Source organism: Vipera berus (genome assembly GCF_964194415.1).
Source record: "Vipera berus genome assembly, chromosome: 4".
Lineage (NCBI taxonomy): Eukaryota > Metazoa > Chordata > Lepidosauria > Squamata > Viperidae > Vipera > Vipera berus.
The window spans coordinates 22467977-22486646 of record NC_138206.1 but is presented as its reverse complement, the minus strand read 5'-3'; positions in this window follow the sequence as shown (position 1 = coordinate 22486646).

Here is an 18670-nt window from a genome sequence, read left to right as displayed (position 1 = left end):
ACCCCCATGCTGCTACAACCAGTGTCTTTAAAAGTTGTCCCTAATTATTAACAAACCATCATTTCATGCAATTCAGTTTATTCCTATTTACTCTAAAATAATTCCTGTTGCTCAGTGGCCTTATTCCCAGGCATAGTATTGAGTAGTTAATGATTTTCAAATCTTTAATTTTGCAACTTGCAAATGTGACTAATTTTTGCCAGGCTCCTTTTATTTTTAAATATATATATATAGATATATTTGTATTTTAGAAAAATAAACAATATCTAAGACAGTGCACTGAAAAGCATGCTAAACAAAGTTCTGTTGGTACTCTATATACCCCTCTTAATATATTAATGTTTGAGGGGGGCAAAGTTAACTTAGAAATTTAGGAAAGAAACAAAAGATTACCATCTTGGAGGCATTCTTTAGAGTTGTGCAGGTGAATCAGAGATTCTTGCATTTCTGCAGCCTTAATTGGCTAATTGGTTTTTCAGGTCCCAAAGATGCTGTATCCTTTAATAATTGTCACTATTTTTATTTGTTAAAGAAGACTTTATTAAATTTCTATTTGGGATGATGCTTGTGTTGTTATCCTGTAATTTACATATAAAGACTATATTGGAGCAGGCATTTTAATCTCTTTGCACTTCCTGTTCACCTAGTACATTTTATATGTTTTTAGAAAATGCATACTATAGTATAGTTCTAATATTTTATATCACATATTTTAGGAAACTATTTTCAGAAGGAGGTACTTTTTTCTTTTAGTAGCATGAACTGCCTTGTGCACCCCTAGTTTACTCTCATAGATGTAAAATTTGTGCTGAAAATGTGGTCTCCATTTGACACAAAGAGTTCGTTCTCATTTCAGTGTACATGCATTGCTCTTACTGGCAGAAATCCACAACCCACTTATTCTAAAGCAATTCAATTGACTTTAGTCTAGGATAAATGGGATGTGGATTGTAGCCATCTGCAGTCATGGGAATAAAGCACATGGAATAGATTTAAAACAGGCCCTGCCATCACAGAGCAAATGCATGATTGGTGTTACTGAAGAAGCAAACTGATTACCCTGTAAACATCCTGACTAGTTTAGCAATGGGGAAAAAAGCACACAAAATGGTAGTATTTTTATTTATAAATTTACCCTTTGGAGAATCCATTTCTGGTTAATTTTTCATGCCCTCTGCTGAATTATTTATTAACACTTAAATGATATTGCATCAAAGTCTTTGAAATATTCTGAGGGTAATTCCAGCATGCTTCTGTATCAGAGCAAATTGCCATGGTTTTGCCTGGTGAAACAAAACTACTAGTTAGTCTGGAAATTTATGGGATTGCCAAGAAGTTACAAGGGGAGCTGTCTGATTCTGAACCTGATCTCACTCTGAAGCTTTTCTTGCTGTTAACAGCATGGTCTCAAAAACAATTTTTGTTGTGTTTTGGATAATGCTTATGAATAAAAGTTAGATTCCACAATCAAGTACAGAAGCCATGTTTTGTAAGAAAATGGGATGTGGATGAGGAACTGCATCATTACTAATAGGAAGTCACATTGCTTTTGTCTTTAGGAGAGAAAACACATACTTTATCAAGGCTATGGTAGAATAGAAATTGATATATTTATACACTAAATAGAGCAACAGTATGTTCCAGATTTCTCCTTTTGTAAACAGACATCACATATGTGTTCACGTGTAATTTTATTCACACTATTCCCATTTTGAATGGGAGATCATAATCATAAGGTCTTTTAAATATTTATGGGATATATTCTGCTACAATGGAACAATGTGATTTGAAACCAGATGGCGGATGCAGTGAAACTTGACACTAAAAGTTGAGAGTAAATTGCATGGAGTTTTAATTTTGTCGCAAAAAATACCTATTTATGGACGGCATGATTCTGAATGTGGACGTGGGAGATTTAGTTTTCATCTGGTATGCCGTGTTGCAATCCATCTCTATTTGAACTGTAAAGAGAGGGGGGGGGGAATCAAATATTGTAGCTGAAATCCCCAAAATTTTACAAATATAATAGTTCACAAATGTGGGATACCATAACTCTGACATATAAAGTTTGGTTCTGCTACTTGCATTCTCAAATAGATGTGAAGAAGGTACCACCACTCCACCCTGCCCAATCCCATTATTTCTCTGATGCCAGAGCTTCCAGAAATTTGGTCACTTCAAACTTGTTCAATATGTGCCTGATGTATTTATTACATGTTTCAAAAACCCAGGGATTACCAAAGGCTGGGTCTCCTTGTCTAACATGAATTTGGTGACAAATCTGATTTTATTATAACATAAAACATGAAAACATACATTTCATCTATGAGATGAATGTGAAGCTACAGGCACAGCAGTTATGGTGACTTAAGTTCTTTGCCCATAAGCAATAGTGCACTAAAAGAATGTGCAGACATCTTTTCCTTGTGCTTGTAAAATGTTTTGATCCTTTTATTTGCTGTATTTCCTGATTTTGTTTGACATCTATGACATTCTGTGCTGAATCTTTAGGCAAAATGGCAGTAATAATTATTTTTGAATGGATGTAGAATCAGTAATTAGTATAACTAAACTGAGAGGAATAAAATAAAACAATGCAAGTTATTTCTTAAATACTGAACTCAGGCGCTGCGTATTATTAGGAACCATGCTACAGTATGTAGCAGTTAAAATGAAAAGCTGCAAACTGGTGGGATAATACGGAATTCCAGATTATATTAACGTTCATTAATATTTGTTATTGAGTTTAGAGAATTAAAACAAATCTGGGAATCTTAATTAAAATGCAATGCACTTCCATCATTGACACTGTTTAAGTCCTCTTCAAGCCGTGAGTTAAGAAGATCCCAAAGTTTGCATCAAACTACTTTTTTTTTATATCCCATATTTTGGAGTGACCTGATTAATATCACCTGTTTGTATGAAGCACACAAAATCTAACATTATGCAAGAGCTTGTCAAAATCCCAGTAGCCCTGCATCTATGCATTCTGTACATTTATAGAAAATCCCTTCACATCTGATGTGTTGCTCAATCATAGGCTGTGAGTGTTATTGCTTGTATCACTTGTTTAAAGTAGATTTGTATTATGTATCGCAAATCTATTTTCCACTTCCATTCATATATAGGCACAAACCCGCTTCCCACTACGAATGTACTCTAGATGTTGTGCTCTCTGCTTTGATACTGCATATCTCCTTGTGTAGTTTTATTCTACTCATCTTTCATAGCCTGATCAGATCACTGCTAGCATGACTTGTTTACATTACTATTCTGCATTTTCTCTCTGTTTACGCTGTGTATTCTATGCTTATTTATTTTTCCCTAATGCCAGCAATAATGATGTGCTAGTTATCTTTCATTCAGTTTGCGTTTTGCCAGCAATACTTTCTCCATGCCCATCCTCTTTCACTCAACCAGAAGTGCATTTTCCAGGCAAATTTATCTTTCTCCTGCCAAATATCTGTTCTCCTTCTGCAGTCCAAGCACACTGCAGGGTGCATATGCATTGTTTATAAGCATGTCACATAGCATCAGTCATACATTTCTGTGAACATCTTCATTGGTGCATTTTTTATGAGCAGCCCACTCCATTCTGCTCCCTTGTCAGAATTGTCTTACTGCATTCTCCAAAGTAGACAAAATTTAATCGACAAATGGTGTAGCTCATTTAAAAGAATAAATGTGGGGTTTGATGATCAACAATATCATTTCAAAGAATCTATTTTGCTTTGTATTAGGTGTCTGTGCTGTGTAAAAATTATTAGCGTTCATCATAGCTGTTGTTTATTTCATTTCTCTCAGCATGCAAGAATTAAAAGTGTACAAGGTATGGAGAAATAATTTGTCCTTCAATGAGCTATCATTCTGACTAAAATTAATGCAGTCATTTTTTTAAGGAAAAGTGGATGTTTCCATCTAATACAGATACTACACCATAAGCTTCAATCATTTCATGCATGGCATCAATATAAGTTGAGAAATAATAAAATATATGTCACCACCTTATTTTTGAATGTGCAGAAATCATTTAAAAGACTTCGTGATAATTCCTATCCTCCTCAACAGCTGGATATTTATTCCAGAGCATTTCATGCAAAATGAAAAGCTTTGGTTTTGAATATCAGTCAACTGATATTTTAAATGTTTTTTTTACTATCAGATGGAATTCTAATTGTTTTCCGTATTTGGGTGATCTTCCCCATGACATCTACATGCAAATTACATATATTGCTGTTGTTTTATTCTATATGCTACCAGCAATTCAGTCCAGGATTAGCACTTGGTGTTTGACCTGTGCAATTTAAAGTTAACACAATCAATACCAAACTTAATTTAGTTTGTGATGGTAGAAAAGAGATCAATCCTTTCAAGTTTGGTGAATTGAATGTGCTGTCTACTGTGCTATCTATCTGCCTGTCCTCATTTTGTGGTTAATGTATGATTTTTTTTCTTTTATAATTTTAATTCAAATTTTTAAAGAATTTTTTTTTTAGCAAGTTGATAAAACTGGTTTGGGATTGTAAGGATGATGATAATAATTTTCTGTGCTTCATTAAAGAAGTCATTGAAGTATCTAAAACAGTTCAGTCTATTTTTTTTCCATACAGAAGTAAAGTAAGTACAGAATTAAAAGTTTTTGCTGTTTCAGTAATTAATTAATTTTGGATTTATTAAACATTGATGCTATTTGCAATTGCAGTCTAGCCAAAGTTATGGTATTTAATATGAATTGATGTTGACTGAGCAGGTAGTTGCCATGGAGTACAAAGGAAGATTTAGGATGCAAATGTGTGTCTGGTATCATAAATATTTTGCCTGATTCAGTAAAGCAAATCCATGTCTGGAACTAGTCTTTTGTTTGTGGGCACTTGCACTGAAGAATAAAATTGTAATTATTCAGTATATGTACTTGTCTTCAATGACTGCTGCATCGGGGCCATGGTTTCTAGCTTCCATAATAAAATAGAAACGTCTAATCTGAATACTGATGCAGCATTCATCATGTAAATCTCAGTGAGCTAGAAGATCCATATATTGTTTCTGGGACCTTCCAGCATATCAGTAAGTATATGTCCAAAGAGTTACTTCAACCCCCTACAGCTGCTGAGATTATTATAATGTGCAATGCAATGCTCTCTACATGGGGCTGCCCTTGAAGACCACCCGGAGGCTTCAGCTGGTGCAGAATGCGGCTGCACGGGTAGTGATGGGAGCACCCCGATACTCCCATATTACAACCCCTCATGCGTGGGCTTCATTGGTTACCGGTTGCCCTCCGGGTGAGATTTAAGGTGCTGGTACTTACCTTTAAAGCCCTACATGGCTTAGGCCCGGGATACTTGCAGGACCATCTGCTACTGGGATCAAATTCCCATCACCCAGTACGCTCACACAGAGAAGGCCTCCTCAGGGTACCGTCGGCTAGACAATGTCAGCTGGCGACCCCCAGGGGAAGAGCCTTCTCTGTGGGAGCGCCAGCCCTGTGGAACCAGCTCCCCCCTGAGCTTCGGATGACCCAAGATCTCCAGTCCTTTCGCCGCGGCCTCAAAACACTCATTTTCCACCTGGCTGACCTGGACTGACAGGGATTTTAATTATGTTTACAACTTTTAACTCTAATCTTAATTTATTTTAATTTTTAATTTTAATTTATTGTACAGAGATCTTTAATTTTGTTGTTGTTAGCCGCCCTGAGTCCTTCGGGAGATAGGGCGGGATATAAGTCCCATTAATAAATAATAAATAAATAAATAAAATACCTGTCAATAATTTCAGTTGATTGACAATAAAAATGGTAGAGCCATTTCCAAGTTCAGTCTTGAGTATCTTCAGGTGAATCTAAGAAACAGCTAGGAGATAATCTGCTAGTCTGAGAACAACATGGATTTAAATTTAAATTTAAATTTTATTTTATTAGATTTATATACCGCCCTTTCCCGAGGGACTCAGGGCGGTTTACAGGGCGTGTAAAATCAAACCAATACAAAATACAAAAGTTAAAAAAAATTAAAAAGATTAAATTATCCCTGAAAATAAAAAACCCCAGTTAAAAATTCTCAGCCTGGGCCAGAGAGCTCAAAGAGCCAAGTCTTCAGGTCCCGGCGGAATGAACGCAGGTCAGGGGCAGTCCTGAGCTCCACGGGCAGCTGGTTCCAGAGGGCAGGCGCACCCACAGAGAAGGCCCTCCCCCTGGGTGTTATCCGCCGGCAATCTTTTACCGGCAGCACCCTGAGAAGACCCTCCCTGTGTGAGCGCACTGGACGAAGGGAACCTGATGCTGGCAGCAGGTGTTCCCTCAAATATCCTGGACCCAAGCCATTCAGGGCTTTATAGGTCATCACCAGCACCTTGAATCTCACCCGGAGGGCAACCGGAAGCCAATGCAGCTCGCGGAGTAGAGGTGTTACATGGGAGTATTAGGAAACCCCCATCACAACTCGCGTGGCCGCATTCTGCACCAGTTGAAGCCTCCGAGTGGTCCTCAAGGGCAGCCCCATGTAGAGAGTGTTGCAGTAGTCTAAACGAGAGGTCACGAGCGCATGAGTGACTGTATGCAAGGCATCCCGGTCCAGATAGGGCCGCAACTGGCGCACCAGGTGAACCTGGGCAAAGGCCCCCCTAGTCACAGCTCCTATATGATCTTCCAAGGAGAGTTGTGAATCTAGGAGGACACCCAAGTTGCGAGCCCTATCTACGGATGCATAGTAATTTTATTGATATGGTTACCTAGTTAGTTAATTAATATTAATTTTATGTATAGCCACCGTTAAGAATCTCACCCCCAAGTCAGAAGGTTAATTTATGGAAAGCTTCTTAACCACCTTTGGAACAACTAGATCAGAGTTTCTGAGATGAAATGGAATATTCTGGAATTATCTGGAATGTTTTATTCCTTGTAGTGTAGATTCATTGCATGTCTAGGTGCATTGGAAACCCCCATCACAACTCGCGTGGCCGCATTCTGCACCAGTTGAAGCCTCCGAGTGGTCCTCAAGGGCAGCCCCATGTAGAGAGTGTTGCAGTAGTCTAAACGGGAGGTCACGAGCGCATGAGTGACTGCGTAGGGCATCTCGGTCCAGGTATGGTCGCAACTGGCGCACCAGGCGAACCTGGGCAAAAGCCCCCCTGGTCACGGCTCCTATATAATCTTCAAAATTGAGCCGTGAGTCCAGGAGGACACCCAAGTGGCGAGCCTTATCAACGGGGGGTAACACCTCACCCCCCATCGTTAAAGATGGAATACTTTGGTTAGCCCAAGATGCTGATATGCACAGCCACTCAGTCTTGGCAGGATTGAGATGAAGCCTGTTTCTCCCCATCCAGACCTGGACCGCCTCCAGGCAACGGGACATCACGGCGAGGGCATCGCTGGGTTGGTTCGGGGTGGAGAAAAAAAGTTGGGTATCAGCGTACTGATGATACCCCACCCCGAAACCACGAATGACCTCGCCCAGCGGCTTCATATAGATGTTGAAGAGGAGGGGAGAGAGAACCGCCCCCTGAGGAACTCCACAAACGAGAGCCCTCGGGGTGGATCTCTGCCCTCCCGTCAACACCGACTGTGAGCGGCCCAGGAGATAGGAGGAGAACCACCGCAAAACAGTGCCTCCAACTCCCAGCCCCCTGAGACGCTGCAGTAGGATACCATGGTCGATGGTATTGAAAGCCGCTGAGAGATCTAATAAGACTAGGACAGAGGAGCAACCCCTGTCCCGAGCCCACCAGAGATCATTCACCAGCGCGACCAATGCCGTCTCCGTGCTGTGCCCGGGCCTGAAACCCGATTGGTACGGGTCCAGATAATCAGTTTCCTCCAGGAACAGAGGAAGCTGATGCGCCACCACGCTCTCAACAACCTTCGTCAGAAAGCGAAGGTTGGAGACTGGACGATAGTTATTTAAAACAGCCGGGTCCAGGGCAGGCTTTTTGAGGAGGGGTCTCACCACCGCCTCCTTCAAGGCGGCGGGGAAGACACCCTCCTTCAAGGAAGCAGTTATTACTGCCTGGAACCAGCCTCGTGTCCCCTCCCGAGCTGCATAAATCAGCCAGGAGGGGCACGGATCCAACAAACAGGTGGTGGAGCTCATCCTCCCCATGATCCTGTCCACATCATCAGGGGAAACAGGATCGAACTCAGTCCAGATAACATGCTCAAGACCGTCCGATTCCTCCACGTCAGACTCCGCCCAGTCAGAGTCCAAACCGGCCCGGATCTGAGCGATTTTGTCCGTCAGATGATGACTAAACTCCTTGGCCCGTCCCTGCAAGGGATCCTCCCTCACCTCCTGGTTAAGAAGAGAGCGAGTCACCCTAAACAGGGCGGCCGGGTGATTATCTGCAGACGCGATGAGGGCGGCGAAGTAATTAGCCCTCACCGTCCTCATCGCAGCAAGAAAAGACCTTATAAAGGTTCTTAACTGCAATCAGTCAGATTCGGAACGGCTGGACCTCCAACCACTCTCTAGACCCCGTCTCCGACGTTTCATCTCTCGGAGCTCCACAGAAAACCATGGAGCCCAACGGGATCTGCACTGGGTCAGAGGTCGCAAGGGTACAACACAGTTGAGTGCCTCAGTGGCCGCCCTTTCCCAGGCATCCACCAAGGCATCAGCTGGGCTGTGAGTGAGGGTGATAGGTATAGACTCAAGCGCCATCTGGAACCATTCAGGGTCCATTAGGCGCCTGGGGCAGAACCATCTAGTTGGTTCCGCCGCCCAGCAGCGGGGGGTGGCATAACGGAAGACCAGCCGCAGGAGATGATGGTCGGACCATGACAGGGGAGTAACAACCGGTAAACCCCCTCCCAAATCATCCAACCACTGTCCAGACAGGAACACCAGGTCGAGAGTGTGACCCCCCCACATGAGTCGGGCCTTGAATTACCTGGGTCAGGTCCATGGCCGTCATGGAGGCCATGAACTCCCGGGCTAGCTCCGATGACCCTCCCAGGGAAGGCAGGTTGAAGTCACCCAGCACTATGAGCCTGGGGAACTCCACCGCCAACCCTGAGAGGGTGTCGAGCAGCTCGGGCAGAGCTGTTGCCACACAGCTGGGCGCCAGGTATGTAAGCAACAAGCTCATCTGAACCCGAGAACCACATCTCAGGAGGAGGGACTCACTCCCGCCAATCTGGACAATGGTGGTCTCCTGCAGACATAAAGTCTCCCTAATAACCACCGTCACCCCACCGCCCCTACCCTGAGCCCGTGGCTGGTGTAGCACACGGAAACCTGGGGGGCATAACTCAATCAGAGGGACCCCTCCCTCCGAGCCCAACCAGGTTTCCGTAATGCATGCCAGATCTGCGCGTTCCTCCTCGATCAAGTCTCGAACGAGGGGAGCCTTATTAACAATGGATCTGGCATTAAGGTAAACCAGCCTGAGCTCAGGGGCCTGATCACCCTCACCCCCGGGCAAAAGGGTGCTAACTGGAGGGTCGGAGCGCGTCACCGCTCGCAAGCAGCGGGGGCGCGATCCCAGATGTCGATACGGCCCTCCGTGCACACATCTGCTGCCATTCCCTATCATCGTGGGGATTTGAAGCCCCACCCCAGTACACACAGAACCAGCAGCCTCTACCCTCAACCCTATCCCGCCGGGACCCCTCATAGGCCCAGACTGAGTACTAATTAAAAATTCCCTCCCCATCCTACTATCCCTCCCCTTCCCTAACCCTTTAAAATACCCAGCTAAAAATGTATCAGGGGCCTCTTAATGCGTCTCCACCAGAGGAGACGGATTTTAAAAGGGCTTCTGATGTTTCTTTCCAAATTCTTTAAACAACCATGAAGGAAAATACAACACTTATGTTTGAAGAATCCGGAACAGACTTGATACAAGCTGACTGAGATAGATTTGTATTGTTATAAAATATTGATTTGGTAAATTGCACTCCGCATATTTCAACTGACGTTCATTTTTAACTACACAGTTTTCCCTGTTGTGCTATTTCTGCTCAGCTTGTTACCAGTGCAATAGCATTAAAAATAAATCCAGAAATTCTGTTTTCACTTCACCTTGCTCAGAAATCAAATACGCTATGTGTTGTGAGTAATAAAAACTATAAGAAACCAGCTGTACAAACTATGTTGCTTCACATGGTTATTTGTATAATTGTTTGATGCCATTAAAATTGGACATAGTTTTGTTTTAATGAGGGTCTTTATTGAATGTGGAATATTTAATACAATAGGTGCTATTTTGGGTACATATGTATAAGTGTCCAGTACAAACTTTGATGAAAAAAATAACAAAATGTGCAGTGTGATGTCATAGTGCAATCTTTGATCTTGCATACAGTTACAGAACCATGGTTTGTGTCATGATGTCCGTTCTATCATTTGTCCCTAGACATCTATGTATATATGCATGTTAAAAGTAAAACTCTGAGCACAATTTACTTGCAAGAGTAAAAACATCAGCTGCCTGCAATTAGTGCAGGTTCGCATCCCACCAGGCTCAAGGTTGACTCAGCCTTCCATCCTTCCGAGGTAGGTAAAATGAGGACCCAGATTGTTTATTTATTTATTTATTTATTTAGTTATATTTATATACCGCCCTATTCCCTGAGGACTCAGGGCGGTTTACAGGGAATTAAAAATCCAAAATACAAAAATTAAGAACCAAATTAAAAAATATTAAATTGACCCTGTAGTCGATTAAAAAGAACCCCAAATTAAAATTTCTCCTCAGTCTGGGCCTGAGAGCTCGAAGAGCCAGGTCTTCAGGCCCCGGCGGAATGATCGGAGGTCGGGAGCAGTCCTCAGCTCCACCGGCAGCTGGTTCCAGAGGGCAGGCGCCCCCACTGAGAAGGCCCTATCCCTGGGTGTCACCCGCCGGCAATCTCTTACCGGCGGGACCTTGAGCAGACCCTCCCTGTGGGAGCGCACTGGGCGAAGGGCGTTTGATGACGGCAGCAGGTGTTCCCTCAAATACCCCGGACCCAGGCCATGTAGGGCTTTATAGGTGATAACCAGCACCTTGAATTTCACCCGGAGGGCAACCGGAAGCCAATGCAGCTCGCGGAGTAGAGGTGTTACATGGGAATATCGGGAGACCCCCATTACAACTCGCGCGGCCGCATTCTGCACCAGTTGAAGCCTCCGAGTGGTCTTCAAGGGCAGCCCCATGTAGAGAGCGTTACAGTAGTCCAAACGGGAGGTCACAAGCGCATGGGTAACTGTGCGTAGGGCGTCTCGGTCCAGATAGGGACGCAACTGGCGCACCAGGCGAACCTGTGCAAAAGCCCCCCTGGTCACGGCTCCTATGTGATCTTCAAAATTGAGCCGTGAGTCCATGAGGACGCCCAAGTTGCGAGCCCTATCAACGGGGGGTAACACCTCACCCCCCATCGTTAGAGGTGGAATAACTTGGTTAACCCGAGATGCCGATATGCACAGCCACTCAGTCTTGGCGGGATTGAGACGAAGCCTGTTTCTCCCCATCCAGACCTGAACCGCCTCCAGGCACCGGGACATCACAGAGAGGGCATCGCTGGGTTGGTTCGGGGTGGAAAGAAAAAGTTGGGTATCATCAGCGTACTGGTGATACCCCACCCCGAAGCCACGAATGATCTCGCCCAGCGGCTTCATATAGATGTTGAACAGGAGAGGCGAGAGAACCGACCCCTGAGGGACTCCACAAATGAGAGGCCTCGGGGCGGATCTCTGCCCTCCCGTCAACACTGACTGCGAGCAGCCCTGGAGGTAGGAGGAGAACCACCATAAAACGGTGCCTCCCACTCCCAACCCCCTGAGACGCCGCAGCAGGATACCATGGTCGATGGTATCGAAAGCCGCTGAGAGATCTAATAGGACCAGGACAGAGGAGCAACCCCTGTCCCTTGCCCTCCAGAGATCATTCACCAGTGCGACCAATGCCGTCTCCGTGCTGTGTCCGGGCCTGAAACCCGATTGGTACGGGTCCAGATAATCAGTTTCCTCCAGGAACAGAGGGAGCTGATGCGCCACCACACTCTCAACAACCTTCGCCAGAAAGCGAAGGTTGGAGACTGGACGGTAGTTGTCTAAAGCAGCCAGGTCCAAAGCAGGCTTCTTGAGAAGGGGTCTCACCACCGCCTCCTTCAAGGCGGCAGGGAAGACACCCTCCTTCAGAGAAGCAGTTATTACTGCATGGAACCAGCCTCGTGTTCCCTCCCGAGCCGCATAAGCTAGCCAGGAGGGGCACGGATCCAACAAACAGGTGGTGGTGCTCAGTCTCCCCATGATCCTGTCCACATCATCAGGGGAAACAGGGTCGAACTCAGTCCAGATAACGTGCTCAAGACCGCCTGATTCCTCCATATCAGACTCTGCCCAGTCAGAGTCCAGGCCGGTCCGGATCCGAGCGATTTTGTCCGCCAGATGATGACTAAACTCCTCGGCTCGTCCCTGCAAGGGATCCTCTCTCACCTCCTGGTTAAGGAGGGAGCGAGTCACCCTAAACAGGGCGGCCGGGCGATTATCTGCGGACGCGATAAGGGCGGCAAAGTAGTTAGACTTCGCCGTCCTTATCGCCGCAAGATAAGACCTTATAAAGGTTCTTAACTGCAATGGGTCGGATTCGGATCGGCTGGATCTCCAACCGCTCTCTAGACCTCGTCTCCGACGCTTCATCTCCCGGAGCTCCACAGAAAACCATGGGGCCCAACGGGATCTGCGCCGGGTCAGAGGTCGCATGGGTACAACGCCGTCAAGTGCCCTGGTGGCAGCCGTTTCCCAGGCCTCCACCAGAGCATCGACTGGGCTGTGGGTAAGGGTGATAGGTATAGGCCCAAGCGCCCTCTGGAATCGATCCGGGTCCATTAGGCGCCTGGGGCGGAACCACCTGGTCGGTTCCGCCACCCAGCGGCGGGGGGTGGCATGACGGAAAACCAGCCTCAGGAGGTGGTGATCTGACCATGACAGAGGGGTGATGGACGGGGAGCCCCCTCCCAGATCATCCAACCACTGTCCAGACAGGAATACCAGGTCGAGAGTATGATCCCCCACATGAGTCGGGCCCTCAATAACCTGGGTCAGGCCCATGGCTGTCATGGAAGCCATGAACTCCCGAGCTAACTCCAACGACCCTCCCAGTGACGGCAGGTTGAAGTCACCCAGGACTATAAGCCTGGGGAACTCCACCGCCAACCCTGAGAGGGTGTCGAGCAGCTCAGGCAGGGCTGTTGCCACACAGCTGGGCGCCAGGTATGTAAGCAACAAACCCAACTGAACCCGAGAACCACATCTCAAGAGGAGGGATTCGCTCCCGGCCATCTGGACAATGGTGGCCTCCCGGGGACACAAAGTCTCCCGAATAACCACTGCCACCCCACCACCCCTGCCCTGAGCCCGTGGCTGGTGCAGCACCCGGAAACCTGGCGGGCATAACTCGGTGAGAGGCACCCCTCCCTCCGAACCCAACCAAGTTTCCGTGATGCACGCTAGATCCGCACCTTCCTCCTCGATCAGATGAGGGCAATTAAGCTGACTTGTTGGGGGCAATTAAGCTGACTTTGTAATAATGCCGCTTGGGGTGTGTGTGAAAGCCCTAATAAGCAGGCATATACATAGAATGAAGGCTACTGCTAAGCTTGTAAGCCGCCCTGAGTCTTCGGAGAAGGGCGGGATATAAATGGAATTTTAAAAAAAAACAGCAATAGAATTGTGCATCTATTTGAATGGGACACAGAAGAAGTTTCTGGAAGATTCTATCTGCAGTTACACTTTCTTTGAAAGTTTCATTTAAAAATGTAAATGTAACTTACATTTTAGTGCTATAGATATCTATGTAGAACTTAAGTGTGCATTATATACACAGAGATGCTTCATTGCTTAAAATAGAGACCTTTCACACATCAACCTATAAACGGAGCACAGCGGTGAACGTATAAACTAATACACAGGAATACTGAGGGGAAGATAGGAGTTGTAACATCTTGACAGAGGAGAGTAAACATGTACAATGCGGAAAATGATGTGTGGACCCAGTAATAGTGTTCCTAGGATAGAGTGTCTTTTCTGGAGAAGATGTCCTTCAGAATCTGATTCATTCATTCTTACGTGTTCCACCTCCATTTTCTCTCCCTCCAGGTTCTCCTTTGTAATTTTCTAGGCACCAGGCAGCACTGGAAACTTTTGTTTAATAAAAATTGGAAAACAAAACTGGGTTTCTATCAAATTCTTAATTTCTCCAGAGACTACCCAAGTGATGAATGAAGTTTGGTTATTGCACATGGGCTTCGTGGTCTTCACAGGTGGCTATTTTAGCAACTTGACTCAGTGACTCTGCAGTCGTATTGATGGAATAGGAGAGAAAATGGTTTTATTATGGGAGTTAGGCAATCCCTGCTAAATATCCATTTTAGTTATGACCTTTACACTTTTATAAGGTGGTTTGTGGCCTGAGGGTGTTGATAGTTTCCATAGGGTCTAAGGAACGTTCCTCGCAGCTGAACTGAAGTATTCCCACCATCCTTGACTTTGCAGAAAAGTATGCCAGCAGGAAATTTCCTGTTTCCAGTGCCAAATCTAGCCTGCCTCTGTTTCATGTCATTGCAGTCATCTGGCTTTTCCTTTGGTACTGGCTGATACCTAACAGATTATGTACACCTCGATGCTGCTCTTGGATAGTATGAGATTAAGGGAGAAAATGCTACTTTTGCAGAGAATGACTTGAGCCTGTCTCCTCCTACATGAAAAAAAAACTTCTTGGGAAGGCAGAAAGAAAATATTACAGCCACTTTATGCCAAAATTAACTGCACACCAAGAAAGGATCTAAGAATGGGCTAATTTTTGCATCTGACCCAAACACTAACAAAATAATTATACTGGAGCCAATGGCAAAATCTAAGGAGGGCATAATTCCTCTTTCTCAAAACTTCCTATGCTTATAGTCAGGGTGGAAAGAAAAGAATAGCTACATTTTTCCATACATGCATGAACACATGGTTTTGACCATTAAAAATTCTTTCCCTCTGGTTTCAATAGGAAAGAGTAATGTATACCAGCTAGAGGGTTAACAGAAATCTGGAAGTGATTTGGAAGTTTAGTGGTGACCAGGAGGACAATGAATTCTGTCAAATGATTAACTTCTGTGTTTTAGTCCTAAGATGCCACTAGACCTCTTCCGTTCTTCACCTCCAAACCCACCAGCCTTTGAAGTTTTGGTGAAAGATTGGAGAAAGTTTTGCAGTTTGAATTTCCTCCTCCAAAAGCAAATCTCTCACTCCAGCCTCAAAAGGGAAATGCAACACCACCTGTAAGAGCTGTGGTGGTGCAGTGGTTAGAATGCAGTATCACAGGTTAACTCACTGCTCACTCCAGGAGTTCGATTCTGAGCGGCTCAAGGTTGACTCAGCCTTCCATTCTTCGGAGGTCAGTAAAATGAGGACCCAGATTGTTGGGGGCAGTCTGCTGACATTGTAAACCACTTAGAGAGGACTGTAAAGCACTGTGAAGCGGTATATAAATCTAAGTGCTATTGCTCTTGCTCTAATGGTTATATATTATTGTTCAGATTAGTATGTACCTGTGTGTCATAACTAACAATACAGTGTGCCTTTTCTGCTGTTGAGCAATAATTGATTGGTCAATTGATTGATTGTGTGCCATCGAATTAGTGTTAATTCTTGTGGACCACGTAGATGTATTTTCTGCAGGATGATTTATAATTTGGTCCATCAGATCTTCCAACAGTGCATTCATTGCCACTTTAACTGAGACAACACACCTTGCTACTGTCCATCATCTCTTTACTTCCATCTTTCCCAATATTACAAAGCTGGATCTTCACATAATGTATCCAAAGTAGGATATTCTGAGCCTGGTTCCTTGTACCTCTAGTGAGAACTCTGCATTGATTTCTTTGGTGATTCGTTTGTTTCTTTTCTCAGCTTTCTCAGCTTTTCTCAGGAGACTTCTCCAATACCAGTCTTTCAAAGTATCAATACTAATTTTATCACGCTCCTGTTAAAATTATTTTTCTTTTCTTTTCTTGAATTTAAATCCTACTTTTCTAAAATAAGCGCCATAAATACTTACTATGACAGCATCAATACAATAAAGTCAATATAGCAATCAATATAACAACAAAATATCCAGTGTTATAGGTGACAATTCCAGAGATGACAATTTTCCCTATTGTCCAGTGGGTCATAGTTTCCCAGAATGAGTATGTTTAGGAGTCCTTAAATTTAAATCTCCGATTCCCAAGATTGCAACTAAGATTGGGAGAACCTTTTATCACTTTTAGTTGATGGTTGTTTGCCCTTCTGAAAGAAAATAACTGTAAAAGTGTTACTCATGTTGATAGAAGAGAATATTTATTGCTTAGGGTTGAACTGTGGGGTTCTTGGGTCTCTCTGAGATTGGTTGTTTTCATGCAGATGTTTCATTTCCAAGCTAGGTAACATCATCAGGGCTAACAATGAGCATTGATAATGCTATCTAGCTTGGTAATGAAATGTCCATATGTTGGTAACCTACAATATAAAACATCCTTGACACAGGGCTGCCTTTGTCTAGTTTACTCTTACTAAATTCAACAACCAGGTTGCTCTCTTGGGGGAAAAAGATCCCCACACCCTTCTGCTAAAAGCATTGCATTGGCTGCAGGTATGGATGAAATACAAAGAAATTATTATTACCTTTAATGTTCTCTATGGCTTGGCAGCATTTCAAGAGAGAATGCCGCTTTTGAATTTTTTTCAATTAAATAATCTAGTATGTTTTGCTTATAAATGCTAAAGGTTTGTCAAACTTTCTGGGAAATACCCACCCCACACACACCTCCTCCCCCAGCTATTACTCACATTTTCTCTGGGAAGCCCTCTTTGGATAATTGAGAGCTACCCTTTTTTTCAGCTTTTAAAACAAACCTTTGCAAACCAGCATTTTACTTGTTGATTCTATTTTTAACATGCTTTTAACACCTCAGATTTTCAGTTTGGATTTTGCATCTTATTGTTTTCCCTACAGACGAAATATAAGAGGTTCATTTTTTAAAAGACTGAAATAATATCTATAATAAGAAGATTGGGTAAAGCACAGGCATAGTTTGAAATATAACCAATACAAAGGAACATCAATTGACCAGTTGACATTCCAATGCTTTACCCTAACTATAAAATAAATAAATAAACCACAAAAGAAAATAGATTTCTTCATGTGAAACTGTACCAATTCCAAATCCAACATGAGCCTAATAGTCAACTCTGGTTTGGCACAAATGTTTAGTACAGGCACATTTAAAGAGAGTCTGTTCACTCAATTCATCAGATTGTGAAGCTTCTTTTTGACACAATTTTAGTGGTAATTCTATGTCCAAAAGCATAATTGACAGATATCAGCTGATATTTGGGTTTTCTTGAATGCGTGCCAAAAAAAGATATCAAACCAGAATTAATTTTGACAGATGGCTAAATCTGCCATCTATCCAACAGCTAAAATCCCCCCTCCTTTGTCTAGCTCACATGAAAGACAGTGATTGGCAGAGTCTTTTCTGCTTAATGGTGAAGTTTGGGGAAGGAGAAAGAAAAAAAAAGCCAGGGAAATTCACCCAATTCTTGTCCTGCATGTGCCTTCCACACCAAAATAAGAATAACACCATGGGCCAGCATCATATATATGCTGTACAACAGACCAGTAGTTAATTTTATATTGATATAGTTTTCTGCTGACTTCAGTGATGGCTAGCGTATTTACTCAGCCATGTGGAGTTGTTCTCAGAAAGAAGAGTGAGATGAGTATATCCTGGAGACCTTCCCTTTTGCTTCTATTCAACTTATCCTCTTGGCAGTATTTACCATTCTATTAGTGTATTTTCAAATAATCTATGTTATTAATGAAAACAAAATTTGTGCCAATTTGATACAATACAGAAATACCAGCAGGAAAACAGGTTTCTTGAGGTCAATGAATATTTGTCTGGAATAATCAGCTACTATGATGACATTCCCCTTCATGGATTACTGCCTTGTCATGGCGAAGGGGCTTGCGTAATTCAATGAAGCTATGAGCTATGCCGTGCAGGGCCACCCAAGACGGACAGGTCATAGCAGAGAGTTCTGACAAAATGTGATCCACTGGAGAAGGAAATGGCAACCCACTCCAGTATCTTTGCCATGAAAACCCCATGGACAGTACAAAAAGGACCTCCTGGAGGTACGTTGTCCATGGGGTCGCGATGGGTTGGACACGACTTTGAAACTAACAACAACAATGATGACATTAATAAATTTCAAGAATATACCTACAAGATACATCTGGACTACAAAGAGGGGCATCTGTAGTGAATGTCAAAAAAATATGCTACATGCAACCACATGATTGAAATTGTGTCCTTTTATGCAGGTATCATTCAAACAACACAGTAAAAATGGGGGATGTTTAATGATCATGGCATGCTCCTTCCACAAGCATAATGGAAACAAGCCGTCATTCCTCTTGATTAATTAAAAAGTGGAATGGGCCAACCTATTTCTCTCTTACCTCTTGCTACATAGACTGTCTTTGCATACTGGGAGGGACAGGGGGTTCCTAGCACCACAACCATAATGTATTATGTTGCTAAGAAGTGGTCCTAGAGAACATAGTAAACAACACATGGCAAAAGAAAGATATTGTCAGCAGGAAAAGATGGAGATGAGAATAAGAGAGCTATTCAGAAATACTAGGCGGGTTGTTA